Source organism: Budorcas taxicolor, chromosome Y (assembly GCF_023091745.1).
Source record: "Budorcas taxicolor isolate Tak-1 chromosome Y, Takin1.1, whole genome shotgun sequence".
Lineage (NCBI taxonomy): Eukaryota > Metazoa > Chordata > Mammalia > Artiodactyla > Bovidae > Budorcas > Budorcas taxicolor.
The window spans coordinates 9,087,055-9,101,788 of NC_068936.1; the positions used below are offsets into that span (position 1 = coordinate 9,087,055).

The following is a 14,734-nucleotide window of genomic DNA, read 5'->3' on the forward strand; positions in this document are numbered from 1 at the left end:
TTCCCCTTTTGATCACTCAACAGGAGGTCCACAGGCACCAGGTCTCATTCTATTAACTATCTCTGCTTCTCCAACTGCAGTCAGTGATACACAGGGCCTGCTTGATGCTTGCAAGGGTCTCTCACCAAACACAGGCATTTTAACCGTTGGCTTCCTTGAGATGTCCCTGGGCTAGGTAAACGCACTCTGAGACAGTGTTCCTTCTACCTTGGCTCTATGCCTGGAGTGAATGTATGCCTCTTCCTCAGCTGGGACAAGAAGCCACAGCTCTTCACTGATTAAATCCCGTGTCTGGTCCAAACTCACATCATAGCTTCTCCATCAACTTCTCCACTGCACGCTTTCAGAGCCAGGTTATCTTCGATCAGCCCAAGAGGCACTTCAGAGAGTGACATTCAAATCTGGCTATATAGCTGATACTGAGAACTTCAAGGCATGAAAACAGTTGAAAATTACGTTGCTAAAACACTCTACAGATTATATGTATACTAGAGCTTTCGAACTTACAAGTAACATCAGCTACCGAAATAGGTTCTTACTTTTCCTTTCTCCACTTCTCTCATTCTCTCTCTCTCTCACACACGTGCACACAATCTTTTTACATGTTAAGACAATTATATGAAAAACAGATAATATATTTTTAAATAACATCTCAATACGCAGATCAAACGACATTGTACTTCCTGTATTTAAAACAAAATCACATAAATTACCCATCGGTTTCCCTATATTTGATATTATTGAATAATGCTATAATTTGATCTTTTTGGTTTTAATGGGGTTTTTAACTTTGACTGAAATACTTGCTTCAGACTTACTGAAAGCAGAATTAACTTTTTTCTTCTTTTTTTGACCTCCTACTTTTAGATTTGGGGGGTGATGATTCAAAATCAGATGTGTTCACAGTAATGGATGCTACTTCCACCAATCCTGGTTGAAGGGGTTCCAGTGATACCTGAATAACAATTTTTGTTTCAGGAGACAATCCTTCTAGCTGCTTAGGCTTCTTAAACATTTGATGACACTGGGTCTTGTGCTCCCTTTCCTCTTTGGAAGTTAAAAACTGTAGCCGACATTTGGAACACTGGCGAAAACTCTTTTCCCAGTGCCCTCTATGATGATGTCCGTAGGCTGTTGCAGTTTTAAAAATTTTGAGACAAAACAGGCAAAGTAAATTCTTAGTGTCACCATGGTATGCTCTGAAATGTGCATCCACATCTGCAAAAAATGATGATCTGTAACTGCAAACCTGGCATACATAGGGCATTTCACCAGGCTTATGATTGTCTTTCATGTGCTCTAAGAGAACCTGATCTGTCTCAAAGGACAACTCACAGATGCGACAGACTGCGGAGGGCTCCTGGGGAGTGTGGACACTTTCAATGTGACACTGCATCTGGAAGGGAGTAGGAAACTGGCGGAGGCAGTGCCGGCAGGTGGTGTGGGTTTTCCAGCTGTCACCTCTCTGCCTCTCAAGTTCCAAATGGTGCTTCATGTGATTCATAAACTTGACATTTTTTAGAACTTTCAAGCAGCTGAGGCATTTAAACGCTGTGTGGGTCTTCGGTTCTGGCTGCCCAACTCCTATATGCTCTCCATAGTAGAAGTCACCAAGAAACACAGTCAGCTTTCCTTCTGTGGGATCACCAATTTTGTCTGGACTTGCTAAACTTGGAAAATCAGTTTTTGTCAGTCCATTTTCCCCTAAAGGTCTTACAGGCTTGCAATGAACACTGTCCTTTGGAAAAGGTGTTGGACAAGGTTCTCCATTCTGAACATGGCTTAGTGAGGTATGGACACGGTCTGGTGTGCTTTGCTGAGTGGTCACTGTATGAAAAATACCTGAAGGGGAAAAACCTAAACAATGTTCCCCTATAATGCCATCACTGAGCTTAGGCCTTTTGGGATTTCTGCTATTTGTTTCACAAGTGGAAAGTACCTTTGAGACATGAGGACTTTTATTCATATCTCCTGCAGAAACCACTCTTTCTGCTGGATGCTGCAATGAACTTGTGAAGGTAATCAAAGAAGAACATGACTCCTTTGAAAAGCAATTCGGCACTCTTTGTGGTGAAATATTTTTATAATCAGCTTGAGACGGAGGTTCAATAATAATAGGACTATCTGTTGATCTTGATTCAGAGTCAGAAACTGGCAAGACAGCCTTTGCTTCTGATGTAGGAGTCACATGACTAACAGGCTGTAATTTGTCAGCGTTACCTTTCCTGAAGTGACCATACCTTTTTCTCCTTGAACAAGAACCTGGGGTATCTCTGCTCAGTACGTTTGAAACGACTGGTTTTGAAGCTGAGCTCATCCCAACAAAGATCACGTCAGCATCTTCATTTACATGTTCCACTCCGACCAAGATCACTTCATCATCATCATCATCATCTGCTTGTTTGGTTTCTCCCTCCCTTTTCCGTACTTCTGGCTCTTGTTCTTCTTCACGTAACATACATGGTAGTTCCATATTTTGAGTACTTTTTTATTCTTACAGGGTGCGGCCACAAGTCCCAGGGCTTCCTTTATACAAACTGCCACCTAAGTATAAACATACTACATATTAGTTAAGTACAGAAAAATGGGCTATTTGATTATCTCCAAAACTCTAGAGTAGTTTTAAACATCCTTATCTTACAGACAAAGACACCGAGTGTCAACGAGACTCAGTGACAGCTGAAAAACCTATGACTACAAGTCTACATGGCTCTAGAATCATAAGCTTTGTCCCATGTTCACTTTAACCTCTTCTATTTAAAAAAATAAAGAAAAAAAAAACAACAACAAAAATCCACCACGACTGATCATTAGGTGAAATCACATGTAAAGGACGAGTATTTTTACAAAAGCACTGTTGTACAGCGTTCAGAAACATGGACTTTGGAGTCAAAGAAGATTAAGTTGGAATTCTAAGTTAACCACACACCAGTTGCATCTTCTTGGGCAAATTTATAACTTTTAAAGGTGTTTCTGTCTCTTAAAGACAAACATGCTTATTTCTTAGACTTAAGGTTACCAGCTCTTTTTAAAAGGCATCGGCTATTCAAGGGCATCTTGTTTTGTAGTAAAATTTGAAGAAAACGTATCTTAAATGCACATTACACCTGATTCACAAATTCTAATTTCATAAATGTTAACAAAGAAAATAGGTAGCAAATTCAAAGTATAATCTATCTATACCTAGTTAACAAACAGCATAATTCAATGTCAAGCACTTAACACAGGCCTAGGAAATTGAGAATGAGCTCTCTTTGATAATCTCACCCCAATTCCACACCGATATATCCTAAATTTCTCCCTCTAATCCTGGCTAAACTTAAATCCAACAATGCTTCATCCTTCACGCCACAGGTCTCTTCCCCACATAGCAGGCAAAGTGATGCCAGTATTTCTCTCATACCAATATCAGACAGAGGCATCACACACACACACCTTGATATCCCTTACGAATACAGGTGAAAGAGTCCTCAACAAAATACTGGCAAACGAAATCCAACAACATATAAAAAAGACTGTATACCATGATCACATGGGATTTAGGGAGGTATGCAAAGTTGCTTCATTATATGAAAGTCACTCAACATTATGCCATTTTAAAACAATGAAACAAATAACACATCTGCCTGAAGAAAAAGCATTTCCCTGAATCTAGCACCTTTTCAGAACTGGGCTTAAAAGAACACTTAATAATTAAGAACAGAAGAGAACTTTCTCAATCAAAGGGCACCTGTAAAAAGACCCACAGCTAACATCACACTTAATAATGAAAAACTGAAAGCGTTCCCTCTAAGACTGGGAACAACACAAGGAAGTCTATTACACACTTTGGCTCAACATTATACTGGCAGTTCTATAACCAGAGCAATCAGGTAACAAAAGAGAAATGTTGTTGTTGTTTAAAAAAAAAAAAAAAGACAAGAAAAAACAAAAACAAAAAACAGCCTTCAGAATGGAAAGGAAACAGTCGAAGTATATTGGAGATAACATACTTTTGTATATAGAAAATCTTGAAGAAAACACAAGTATCAGAATTAATATAAAGCTTGCAGAATAGAAGACAAATATTTTAAAAGTCAACCACATTTTATACAGTAGCAACACATGTTGTTAAGTAAATACTTGAATCTACACTAGCATTAAAAAGAATACTTAGGAAGTCAGAAAGAGAAAGACAATATATTCTTTGGAATGGCTGAGTAATACTCCATTGTGTATATGTACCACAGCTTTCTGATCCATTTATCTGTTGATGGACATCTAGGTTGTTCCATGCCCTGGCTATTATAAACAGTGCTGCGATGAACACTGGGGTCCATGTGTCTCTTTCAATTCTGGTTTCCTCAGTGTGTATGCCCAGCAGTGGGATTGCTGGCTCATACAGCAGTTCTATTTGCAATTTTTTAGGGAATCTCCACACTCTTCTCCATACTGGCTGTACTAGATTGCATTCCCACCAACAGGGTAAGAGGGTTCCCTTTTCTCCACACCCTCTCCAGCATTTATTGCTGGCAGACTTTGTATGAATCAATTCTAATGGGATGGATGAAACTGGAGCCGATTATACACAGTGAAGTAAGCCAGAAAGAAAAACACCAATACAGTATACTAACACATATATATGGAATTTAGAAAGATGGTAATGATAACCCTGTATGAGAGACAGCAGAAGAGACACAGATGTATAGAACGCACTTTTGGACTCCGAGGGGGAAGGAGAGGGTGGGATAATTTGGGAGAATGGCACTGAAATATGTACACTATCATGTAAGATAGTCGCCAGTCTATGTTCCAGGCAGGATACAGGATGCTTGGGGCTGGTGCACAGGGATGATCCAGACAGATGATATGGGGTGGGAGGTGGGAGGAGGACAGGATTGGGAACTCGTGTACACCCGTGGCGGACTCATGTCAATGTATGGCAAAACCAATACAGTGTTGTAAAATAAAATAAAGTAAAAATTAAAATTAAAAAAAAAAGAGAAAGACAAATCTCGTATGGTATCACTTACATGGACTCTAAAATATGACACAAATGAACTTATCTATGAAACACAAACAGACTCACAGACAGAGAGAGCAGACTATGTGATTCCCAAGAGGGGAAAAGTGGGGCAGGCATAGATTGGGAGCTGGTGATTAGCAGATGCAAACTGTAATATATACAATAGACAAACAAGATCGTACTGGATAGCACAAGGAACTATATTCATAATTTGTGAAAAACAATAATGGAAAAGGGCATGAAAAAAATTGTGTGTGCATATACACACACAATTTACATATGAAGGAAAGGAAAGGACAACTGTTGGCAAGCACGTACAGAAACTGGATCCCTATGTGTTATGGACAGATTTTAAAATGGTGCAACTGCTACAGAAAACAGTTTAAAGGCTCCTTGAAAAATTAAAAATCTGGAGCTGACACACGATTCAGCAATTCCACTTCAGGATATAAATTCAAAAGAAGTTAACATGGGGTCTTGGGATATCTGCACAGCCGTGCTCACAGCAGCACGAAGCACAACAACTAAGAGGTGGAACCATCGAAATGTCCATCAAATGTGATAGATACATACAATGAAATATTATTTAGCCATATAAAGAAAATTCTGTCACATGCTATAACATGCATGATCATTTCAGACATCAAGCCAAATGAAATAAGCCAGTCATACAAAAAGACAAATACTGTAAGTTTCTACTTGTATGAAATAGCTAACACAGTCAAGCAATCGAGAGGAAACAAAAAAGAACGACGGAGTCCACGGTCTAGGTCAACAGGCAAGAAAAGAGCAGTTGCTGTTTAATGGGACAAGTGATGGGCACAGAGTTTCGATTTTGCAAGATGTAAAGGTGTAGAGATCTGTTTCATAACAATGTGATAAGGAAGTCCCTGGTAGTTCAGAGGTTAGGACTCCACAGTTTCCTATCAGGGGCCTGGGTATGATCCTCAACCAGGGAACTGTCATTCAAGCTGCATAGCACAGCTAAAACAACGACAACGACAACAAAACAACACTGTGACTATGTGTGTGTATATGTGTTAGTCACTCAGGTGTGCCCGACTTTGCATCCCCATGGACGAAAGCTCACCAGGTTCCCTTCTCCATCGGATTTGCAGTGGCTTGCCATTTCTTTCTCCAAAAGGCTGATGAAAGTGTGTGAAATACTTAGCATGCAAAAATGGTTAAACTGGTAAAAATTTAAGTTAGATGTTTTCTACAACAATTAAAAAAAGAAAAGCTTTTAACAACCAGGAAAAGAATTTGAATAGACATTTCCGACTCTTTGCAACCCCATGGACTGTAGCCTATCAGGCTCCTCCGTTCATGGGATTTTCCAGGCAACAGTGCTGGAGTGGATTACCATTTCCTGCTCAAGGCGATCTTCCCGACCCAGGAATTGATCCCAGGTCTCCTACATTGCAGGCAGACACTTTCCCTTCGGAGCCACCAGGGAAGCCCCTAGCAAAATGTAAAGCAGTCTCACTGAGATACTACTTCACACCCATACTACTTCACACCCAATCAAAATGACGAATAATAACAAGTGCTGCAGAGGACGTGGAGAAAAGGAATCTTCAGATATTGTTGAGGTAATTGCTGTAAAATGGTACCACCACTCTTGCAGAAGTGGTTTGTCAGTACCTCAAAAATTAAATATAGAGGAGCCATATGATCCAGGAATTTCCCTCTTTTGTACATATCCACAAACACTGAAAATGTTCAGTCCATGCAAAATCAGTGTTCACAGCAACATTACTCACTATAGCCACAAAGAGTACACCATCCACGTATTACCCAACATTGACGAATGGATAAACAAACTGTGGTATATGCTCAAAACGGACTGCATGGAAGCCATTTACCATATGCAGCCATAAAAATAAAACAAAAACATTCACTGCTATACAGCCATGAAATGGAGGAATCTTGAAAGTACACAAACGAGGGGACTTTCCTGGAGATCCAGTGTTTAAGACTCTCCACAGGTGCCATCCCTGGCCTGGGAACTAAGATCCCACATGCCACAGAGCTAAATAAATAAATATTGAGAAAGAAAATATGACATCTGAATCAAGCCAGACACAAAGGTCACACTTTGTATGTGGGAGAACTGTAGGTGGAAGAGAAGCAGGAAAGAGAAGCACTCTGTAATCCAAGTGAAACATTTTTTTCAGGGAGGAGGAAATGAGCTAGTCTTATAAAGGATGCCAATAAATTAAATAAGATAACAACTAAAAATTGACCACGGAGTTAAACATTTGAAATTCACCTGTGGCCTTGACAAGAGCGGCTTTAAAGGAAAATGAGAGAACTCGAGATAACAAAGCCTAGGAACAACTCTGCAGAGATCTATAATAAGCAAACATGAAAAAAAAGCAGCAGAAGCAGGATGTGTCACCCAAAGATGGATTTTTAACGACAGGTCACATTATAGTCAGTCTGTTTGCTGATGGGAACCATCCAGAGAAACAGAAAACTTAATCCGGGACAAAGAGGAGACTTGCTAGAAGATCAAGAAATGAGTAGGTCTAGAACTGAGTACATCAAGAATTGAGTAGATCAAGCCAGAGAGCACACAAGCTGGAGAAGGCAATGGAAACCCACACCAGTACTCTTGCCTGGAAACTCCCACAGATGGAGGAGCCTGGTAGGCCGCAGTCCATGGGGTTTCGAAGGCTCGGACACGCCTGAGCGGCTTCAGTCTCATGCACTGGAGAAGGAAATGGCAACCCACTCCAGCGTTCTTGCCTGGAGAATCCCAGAAAAGGGGGAGCCTTGTGGGCTGCTGTCCATGAGACCGCACAGTCGGACACGACTCAAGCGGCTTAGCAGCAGTAGCGGCACACAAGAAGGGTACACAAGCCAAATAATTTGCTCACATTGACAGAGCTGAGGTCATATGAAACAAAAGGCTGGCATGGTGGATTAATGGGTACGGTAACCAGCCTTCAAGTGAATCGAATCTCCTGATATTCCCACCGTTGCGTAGTTCTCTCTCAATCTATCACAGGGTTGACCTGGGAGACTAAGCAAATACACAAGTGAAGATGTGTAACATCTGAAAGAAGACTCTGCACTTTATCATGGGTGCAAGTGCTTTCCTGAATCACTCATTCTGAGAAAAGACAGCAGCCTCCACAAGAGAAGCCCCTTGGAGAGGCCCACAGAAGGAGGAACTGAGGCTTCATGAGTACAGGCAAGTGAGAGAGCGTAGATTCAAGAAGCTAAGTCTTCAGAGGTGGCCAAGCCAGACAAAAGCTTGACTACTACCTCAGGAGAGATCCTAGGCCAAGAGATAACAAGTGTGAAGTTCTTTCAAACTATTCAATTTTGAGATCGTATGTACAACACAAACATTTCAAGTTATAATACCATTCACATCATACTTACACACAGAAGAGTTCTCCTATAAATATAGCAAAAATTAAAAAAACACAGACACACAGACACACAGACACACAGACACACAGACACACACACACACACACACACACACACACCAATCCAAAGCACCGAAACAAGGAGTTGCCTGGCAGTCCAGTGGTTTGGTTAGGACTCAGTCCTCTCACTGCCAGGATCCTGTGTTCGATCCCTGGTTGGGGAACTAATATCCTATGAAGCCACATGTTGCGACCAAAACAAAACATGCTGTGAAGTTCAAAGCTGTACCAGCAAGATAAGTATACAACACAGCTGTAGGCACAAGTTGCTGGGCATAGGGCTTCCTATGATCTTGTTTACTCGCATGAAATGAACTCAGATGGTGCCTCGCCCCCATCCAGTGGAGTTCACTTACTTGATGAAAAAAAGCCCTTAAGGATACAGAAATGAGCAAGTAATCTCACGTGAACACGTTAAATCACAGGACATTGTCTCTGAATGAACCACTTGATTCATTTATTCATTTGGCCATGCTGTTTGGCTTGTGGGGTCCCAGTTCCCTGACCAGAGATTGAATCCAGACCACTGCAGTGAAAGCCCAGAATCCTAATCACCAGGCCACCAGGGAACCCCCACACCTGCACTGCTTTGCTTTCCTAGCTAAAACCTTAGGATATGTGCATTGCCCCATTTTAGCCTCACCAAGTGGTAGGAGTCAGCTCTACACAGCTTAAGACCCATGGTGCTCTTACTTTTTTTCTTTCAAGAAGGCAGGAGAAAGCAAGTCACCCTGCCTGTTTTTAAGCTTGCCACTCAGAAAGCTGCAAACCTGAAACCATGATTGCCCTGAAGTCAGCACCCGCAATCAGGGTCAGGTAATCCCCAATCAGGAATACTCTCTCTCAACACCAACGTGTCAGCCGACGAATGAAAGGAGAAAAACGGAAAGTAAGAAAGCCACAACTTTGTCCCTTATTGTAAAGATGTCTGTCACCTTACCTCAGGGGCCCACTGAAATCCTGAGCGCTTCAGACCTACCAGGCAGCAAACGGTCACATCCTGGGGACAAGCAGAAGAAAAGCTCAGGGTGAGTCACCTGTTCCGGGAACATTCTATCCCCCCAGGCCCTACCTGGTCCTACCCTACGGATGCTGACCAGGTGTCTCACACTCAACCAGACCAAGTGATTGAACTCCTTTGCCCTGAGCTTCTTCCTCCCACCTCCCTTCTCTCAGTAACAAACAAACAAATACCTCATCTGCCAACTTCCCGAACCAGAGGCCTGAATCTCGGGGCCCCCAAGGACGGGGCAGCCCTGGAGTCCGAGGAGAGGCAAGAGGAAACAGGAAAACGACCAAAGCACCAGGGCAGTGAAAAGGCCACTAGATCGATTTTTTTTCTTCTTTTTTTTTTGCTGCGCCCACCTGACTGTGCCTGGGTGCAGAACCGGCTTGGGCCGTGAAGATTTGTGCCTGTGTGTTTAAATACATTAGGTTCCACAGGAGAGCTGGGCGTGGTGCCGGGGGCCAGGGGCCCAAGAGGCCCTTTCCGCGAGCTGGCTTGTCCCACCCCCTGGGCAGGAAAGCTGCTGGAGAGCAGAGCCCGCCCAGACTAGAGAGGGGAGAGGGTGAAAGGAGCCTGAGGCCTGTGGGTCCTGCCGCACGCTCCCTCCTGAGGGCCCGCGGGCCCTCACCAGCCGCCCCGCCGAGCAAGGCCTTGTGCGAGTGGGGACCCGAGAAACCCTCCCTTTAGCCGCCAGGCACCGCTTGGGCTGAACCACGCTCCAGTCCTTACCGGTCCCCGTTGATGGAGGAGACAGAACTGCCTGCGGCTCACCTGCCCTAGGCAGTTCCCAGATTGAGCCTGAGGACGCGAGCCTGAGGCGATGAGGCCTCCTCAGGTCTGGGGCGCCGCCTCAGCTCCCCCTACAGGCGTGCGGGCTGCCCCCGATGATTGGCTGCCAGGTGTCGGCGCCTACAATCTGATTGGCCGCGACGCCCAGTTGGGCGCATGCGCGGGCGATGAGCCCTCCCCCCGCCCCTTCACCCCGTAAAAGCACCCGCTGAAGGCGTGGTCAGCCTGAATGTGAATCTCAAGGGTCTTGGGTCAAGATTGCTCAGCTCACCAAACGCGAAGAAAGAAAAAACAGATGGCACAGTCGCCAGGGCACAGGGCTGAGAACGGCCTCCGAGTCTACCAGGGGAGTCCAGTGATGGTGTCCAGCACTCACAGCCCAGATCTTGACGCCCCTCCTCTTGGAATTACATTTCAATCAAGGCAGGGCAGCCTGCCCCTGTTTTTGCACTATCTATTGTGAGCTGAGAATGAGCTTTACTTATTCTTCTTCTTCTTCTTTTTTAATTTTAGAGCTTTACACTTTTAATGGCTGAGGAAAACCGAAAGAATTTTATTTTCTCACGTGGAAATTGTGTGAAACTCAGTTTTCAGAGTTCTTAAAGTTGGAACAGGGACTTGCCAGCTTCTTTGGTTATTCTCTATGCCTGAAAACTTAATTAATCGTCAATGATCATATTCGCAAAGCCTAAATTATTTCTGTTTTGGCCCTTTACAGAGTGTTTTTTAAATGCCCTGTTCAGCTGGAAGTCTCCTAGTAGTCATATGGGAGAATAAAGTTTTGGTTTTGTGACAATATTTTCTTGTCTATTATATTCATTTTTCATTCTTTACTAATTTCATTCCTTCATATCGCTAAAAGTTTCCTTTAATGGAAGCAATGAAATAACATCAAATAAAATACCTCTGTTGGTAGTTTTCACAGGTAACATGTTAGAACGTATATGCTCAACTAAAAATATGTTGTGTATATACAGTAAATACCACTTTAAGTAGCTTCAGAACTTGTATCTGGTTTCAAGTTACTAGGAAGGTTTGTTAAACATCCAATATTCTAACCTCCAGCTGTTCTCAACTTCAAAAAGATAAAACTTTTTCAATAATTTGTTACCTCAAGTTTCAACTCCGTTTGAGCCACATATATGAACACGCTTTCTAGGTCACATGATTTAATCTGACATATTGCCGATAAGTGAAAATTTTGGAATACCTTACGCAAAAGAGAGATGTTGTTTTCTTCTTCCAGAAAGACAGGTAGTGAAGCCGATCTTTGAACGGTTTGTCGGTTTTTATTAAATCCATAAAGATTAAGCTGTCGAATTAAACTTTTCGTGCTCTTGGTTTCAAATATTCTGAAAGGCTCCTTTCTTTCCAAGACTTCTTTCCTAAAGAGTTCTTCACTGATCACTCTACATGTGCCTGTCTCATCCCACCAAATAGACTCAAACTGATCACTTTCAACTATATTCCAAAGCTTTTGTGGAAATGTGAGTGAAAGAAAATCATTCACATCATCTGTTTCAGAGACAGAATATGTGTAGTGTGGCCTTTTGATCACAAGATCCTCAGACAAAGCCTGAAAAGCACATTCTTCACTCATAGATCTCAAGACTGAGTCCCCAGGTGTATAATCATACCAATAAGATCTAATGGAGGTTTCTGAACCAGTGGATTCATCTTTAGGAGGTCCATCTTGAATTTCTGAAGAAATATGTGCCATCTCAGGGAAAGCTTTCTTCAGATAATTTTCTCATTTGTCTGCTTTTACACAATGCAACTTCAAATGATGTTTGGCTGGCCTACAGAGAGAAACTCTCTGGACAAGCACAGAGGTCCTCCCAGTCAAACAGCTGTGACATCACAAAATCACTGGTCTCCTAGCAATCGAAGGTTGGTTGTGACATGACAAAGTCACTGGTCTCCTAGCAATTGAAGGGTAATGTTCAACCAAGTGTTTACTTCAGCATCAACTTCAAATACAGACTGCTGACAGAAATAGTAACCAAAACCATGAAGCATGCAAAATCTCATTACTCAAGTTGTTGGCTTTTTTTTGGTTCCTGTGTTTGGGATGGCCTTTCTCTTTCTGGCAGTTTGTGGTTCCTCTTTCTTGTGGAGGTTCCTCCCTGTGGCTGGGGTTGGACGAGTGGCTTGTCAGGTTTCCTGGTTAGGGAAGCTTGTGTCAGTGTTTCGGTGGGTGCAGCTGCATCTCTTCTCTCTGGAGGGCAATGAAGTGTCCAGTAGTGAGGTTTGAGATGTCTATGGGTTTGCAGTTTGGGCAACCTGTATATTGAAGCTCCGGGCTCTGTTCCTGTGTTGCTGAAGAATGTGCATGGTATGTCTTCCTCTGGAACTTGTTGGCTCTTGGTGGTGCTTGGTTTCAATGTAGGTATGGAGCTTTTTGGATGATTTCTTTTTTTTTTAAAGAAATTTATTTATTTTAATTGGAGGTTAATTACTTTACATGATTGTATTGATTTTGCCATACATCAACATATGTCCGCCACAGGTATACACATGTTCCCTTTCCTGAACCCCTTCCCTTCTCCCAACCCGTACCATCCCTCTGGGTCGTCCCAATGCACCAGCCCCAAGCATCCAGTATCATGCCCTGAACCTGGGCTGGCGACTCATTTCATATATGATATTATACATGTTTCAATGCCATTCTCCCAAAACATCCCACCCTCTCACTCTCCCACAGAGTCCAAAAGACTGTTCTATACATCTGTGTCTCTTTTGCTATCTCGCATACAGGGTTATCGAAAACTCACATCAATAAATCTACTTTATTTCTGAAATAAAAGTGATGTATCATCCTTCTATACACACATTCTTAATATTCAGTCCTGTTACCCTAGCAGACTTGGTCTACTTGCTTCTGTACAAAAAAATTTCTGAATTGACTGTGGGTTTCAGTAGGGGCAGGGGGGGGGGGGGCGGGAAAGTGCTTATTGTAGGACCAAGCAAGGTGTCTTAGCAGCTGGTGCTTCAAAGACGCAAATCCCCAAACACTGTCAGGGGAAATATTTTAATGGCTGAGTGAGGGTGGAACATGGGGTCTGTGATCAATATTGGGACATTCTACTAGTGGCCTATTACTGAGGATATTGGGAGTCCACATCATTGACCGTCTAGTTCCAACTATGCACTTAAATTTCAGCCTGGTTTGGGCTTTAGCATCTCTAAAATTGTTCACAGGAGATTGCTCAGAATGTCATCGATGGTCCTTGCTGCTGCTGCTAATTCGCTTCAGTCGTGTCCGACTCTGTGCGACCCCAAAGATGGCAGCCCACCAGGCTCCCCCATCCCTGGGATTCTCCAGGCAGAACACTGGAGTGGGTTGCCATTTCCTTCTCCATGCTGGCCCTTGAGGAGCGACTAAAGACCCTTGAGGTTGACTAGTGGCTAAATCATTATTATTGTCTATCGCTTGATTACTTTCCTTAGTTTCTGTCTTTTCAAGCTTCTCCGATTAAAATTACTGTTGAACATGAGGACGTCTACAGTCTCCTACCTCTCTCTCTCGATGTCCATGCTTTTCAGTCTTAAGAAGGGACTGCTTAGTACAATAAAGGAAAACAAGTCTCGGACTTAGAGCTCGATCATAAATATGACACAAAATCTCAGTGCAGGTTCAGTTTCTTTTTCAGGTTTCCCAGCTCTTGGAGTGAGTGAGTCAGCAACAACTTTGGCTCTTTCCTGTTGAGATGGAGCATGGAGTTGGAAATAATTCTAAAATCTAAGCTTGCTATCAATAGTTTATGATATGAAAACATCTCTCTATTTTATATATTATTTATATATATTTCTGTATCAGTATTTTGTCATGAAACTGGACAAACATTTGAAAATGGGTATATATTTATGAAACGGAGAGAGGTGAGTGATATAAAAGAGTCCTCGTATTTTACATGCGGCCAAGAAAACATATTTGGAAGTATTTCAACTTACATAATATTCAACAATCGAGTAGAATTTGAATCATTCTACATTTGGGTTTTATTTTTTTCCCATTTCTATTACACCTAACATGAATTAAAAGCCATTGCACTTTTTTTCATACACACACTCATGCATAGACAGGTGTATGTATGTATAGATGTCAAAATATAATTTTAGGCAACTTTATGTAGGTGACCACACTCACTGCTAGCTCCCAAGATCGTAATAAACTGTTTGGGAAGCCCTACGTTACTTAGTATCTTTCTGGCTGAAACATTCGTATCTTGTTGCTGAAAAGCTCTCCTTTCATCTAGCTCATTTTCCACTCTTCTTTCTGTAATAAGAGTTAGGGCTCATACTTATGAGGGCACCTTGAACCCAGAAAATTGCAACTCAAGCTTACTTAGTGATATTGTTCAAAAAATGCTGTTGTTTTCCTCACGTTGGACACAATTTTATTTGATTTATTTCTAATATAAATTTGTTTATTTTAAGAGTAGTCTAATTGCTTTACAATATTGTATTGGTTTTGCCATACATTAACAT

The 14,734-nt window shown here is 42.2% G+C and overlaps 1 pseudogene; it reads right to left on the bottom strand.

Annotated features, from left to right (window-relative positions):
- Window positions 1-1,184: 1,184 nt before the first annotated feature.
- On the bottom strand, window positions 1,185-2,473 carry LOC128071028 (zinc finger protein 280B-like; annotated as a pseudogene).
- Between the last annotated feature and the right edge of the window lie 12,261 nt (window positions 2,474-14,734).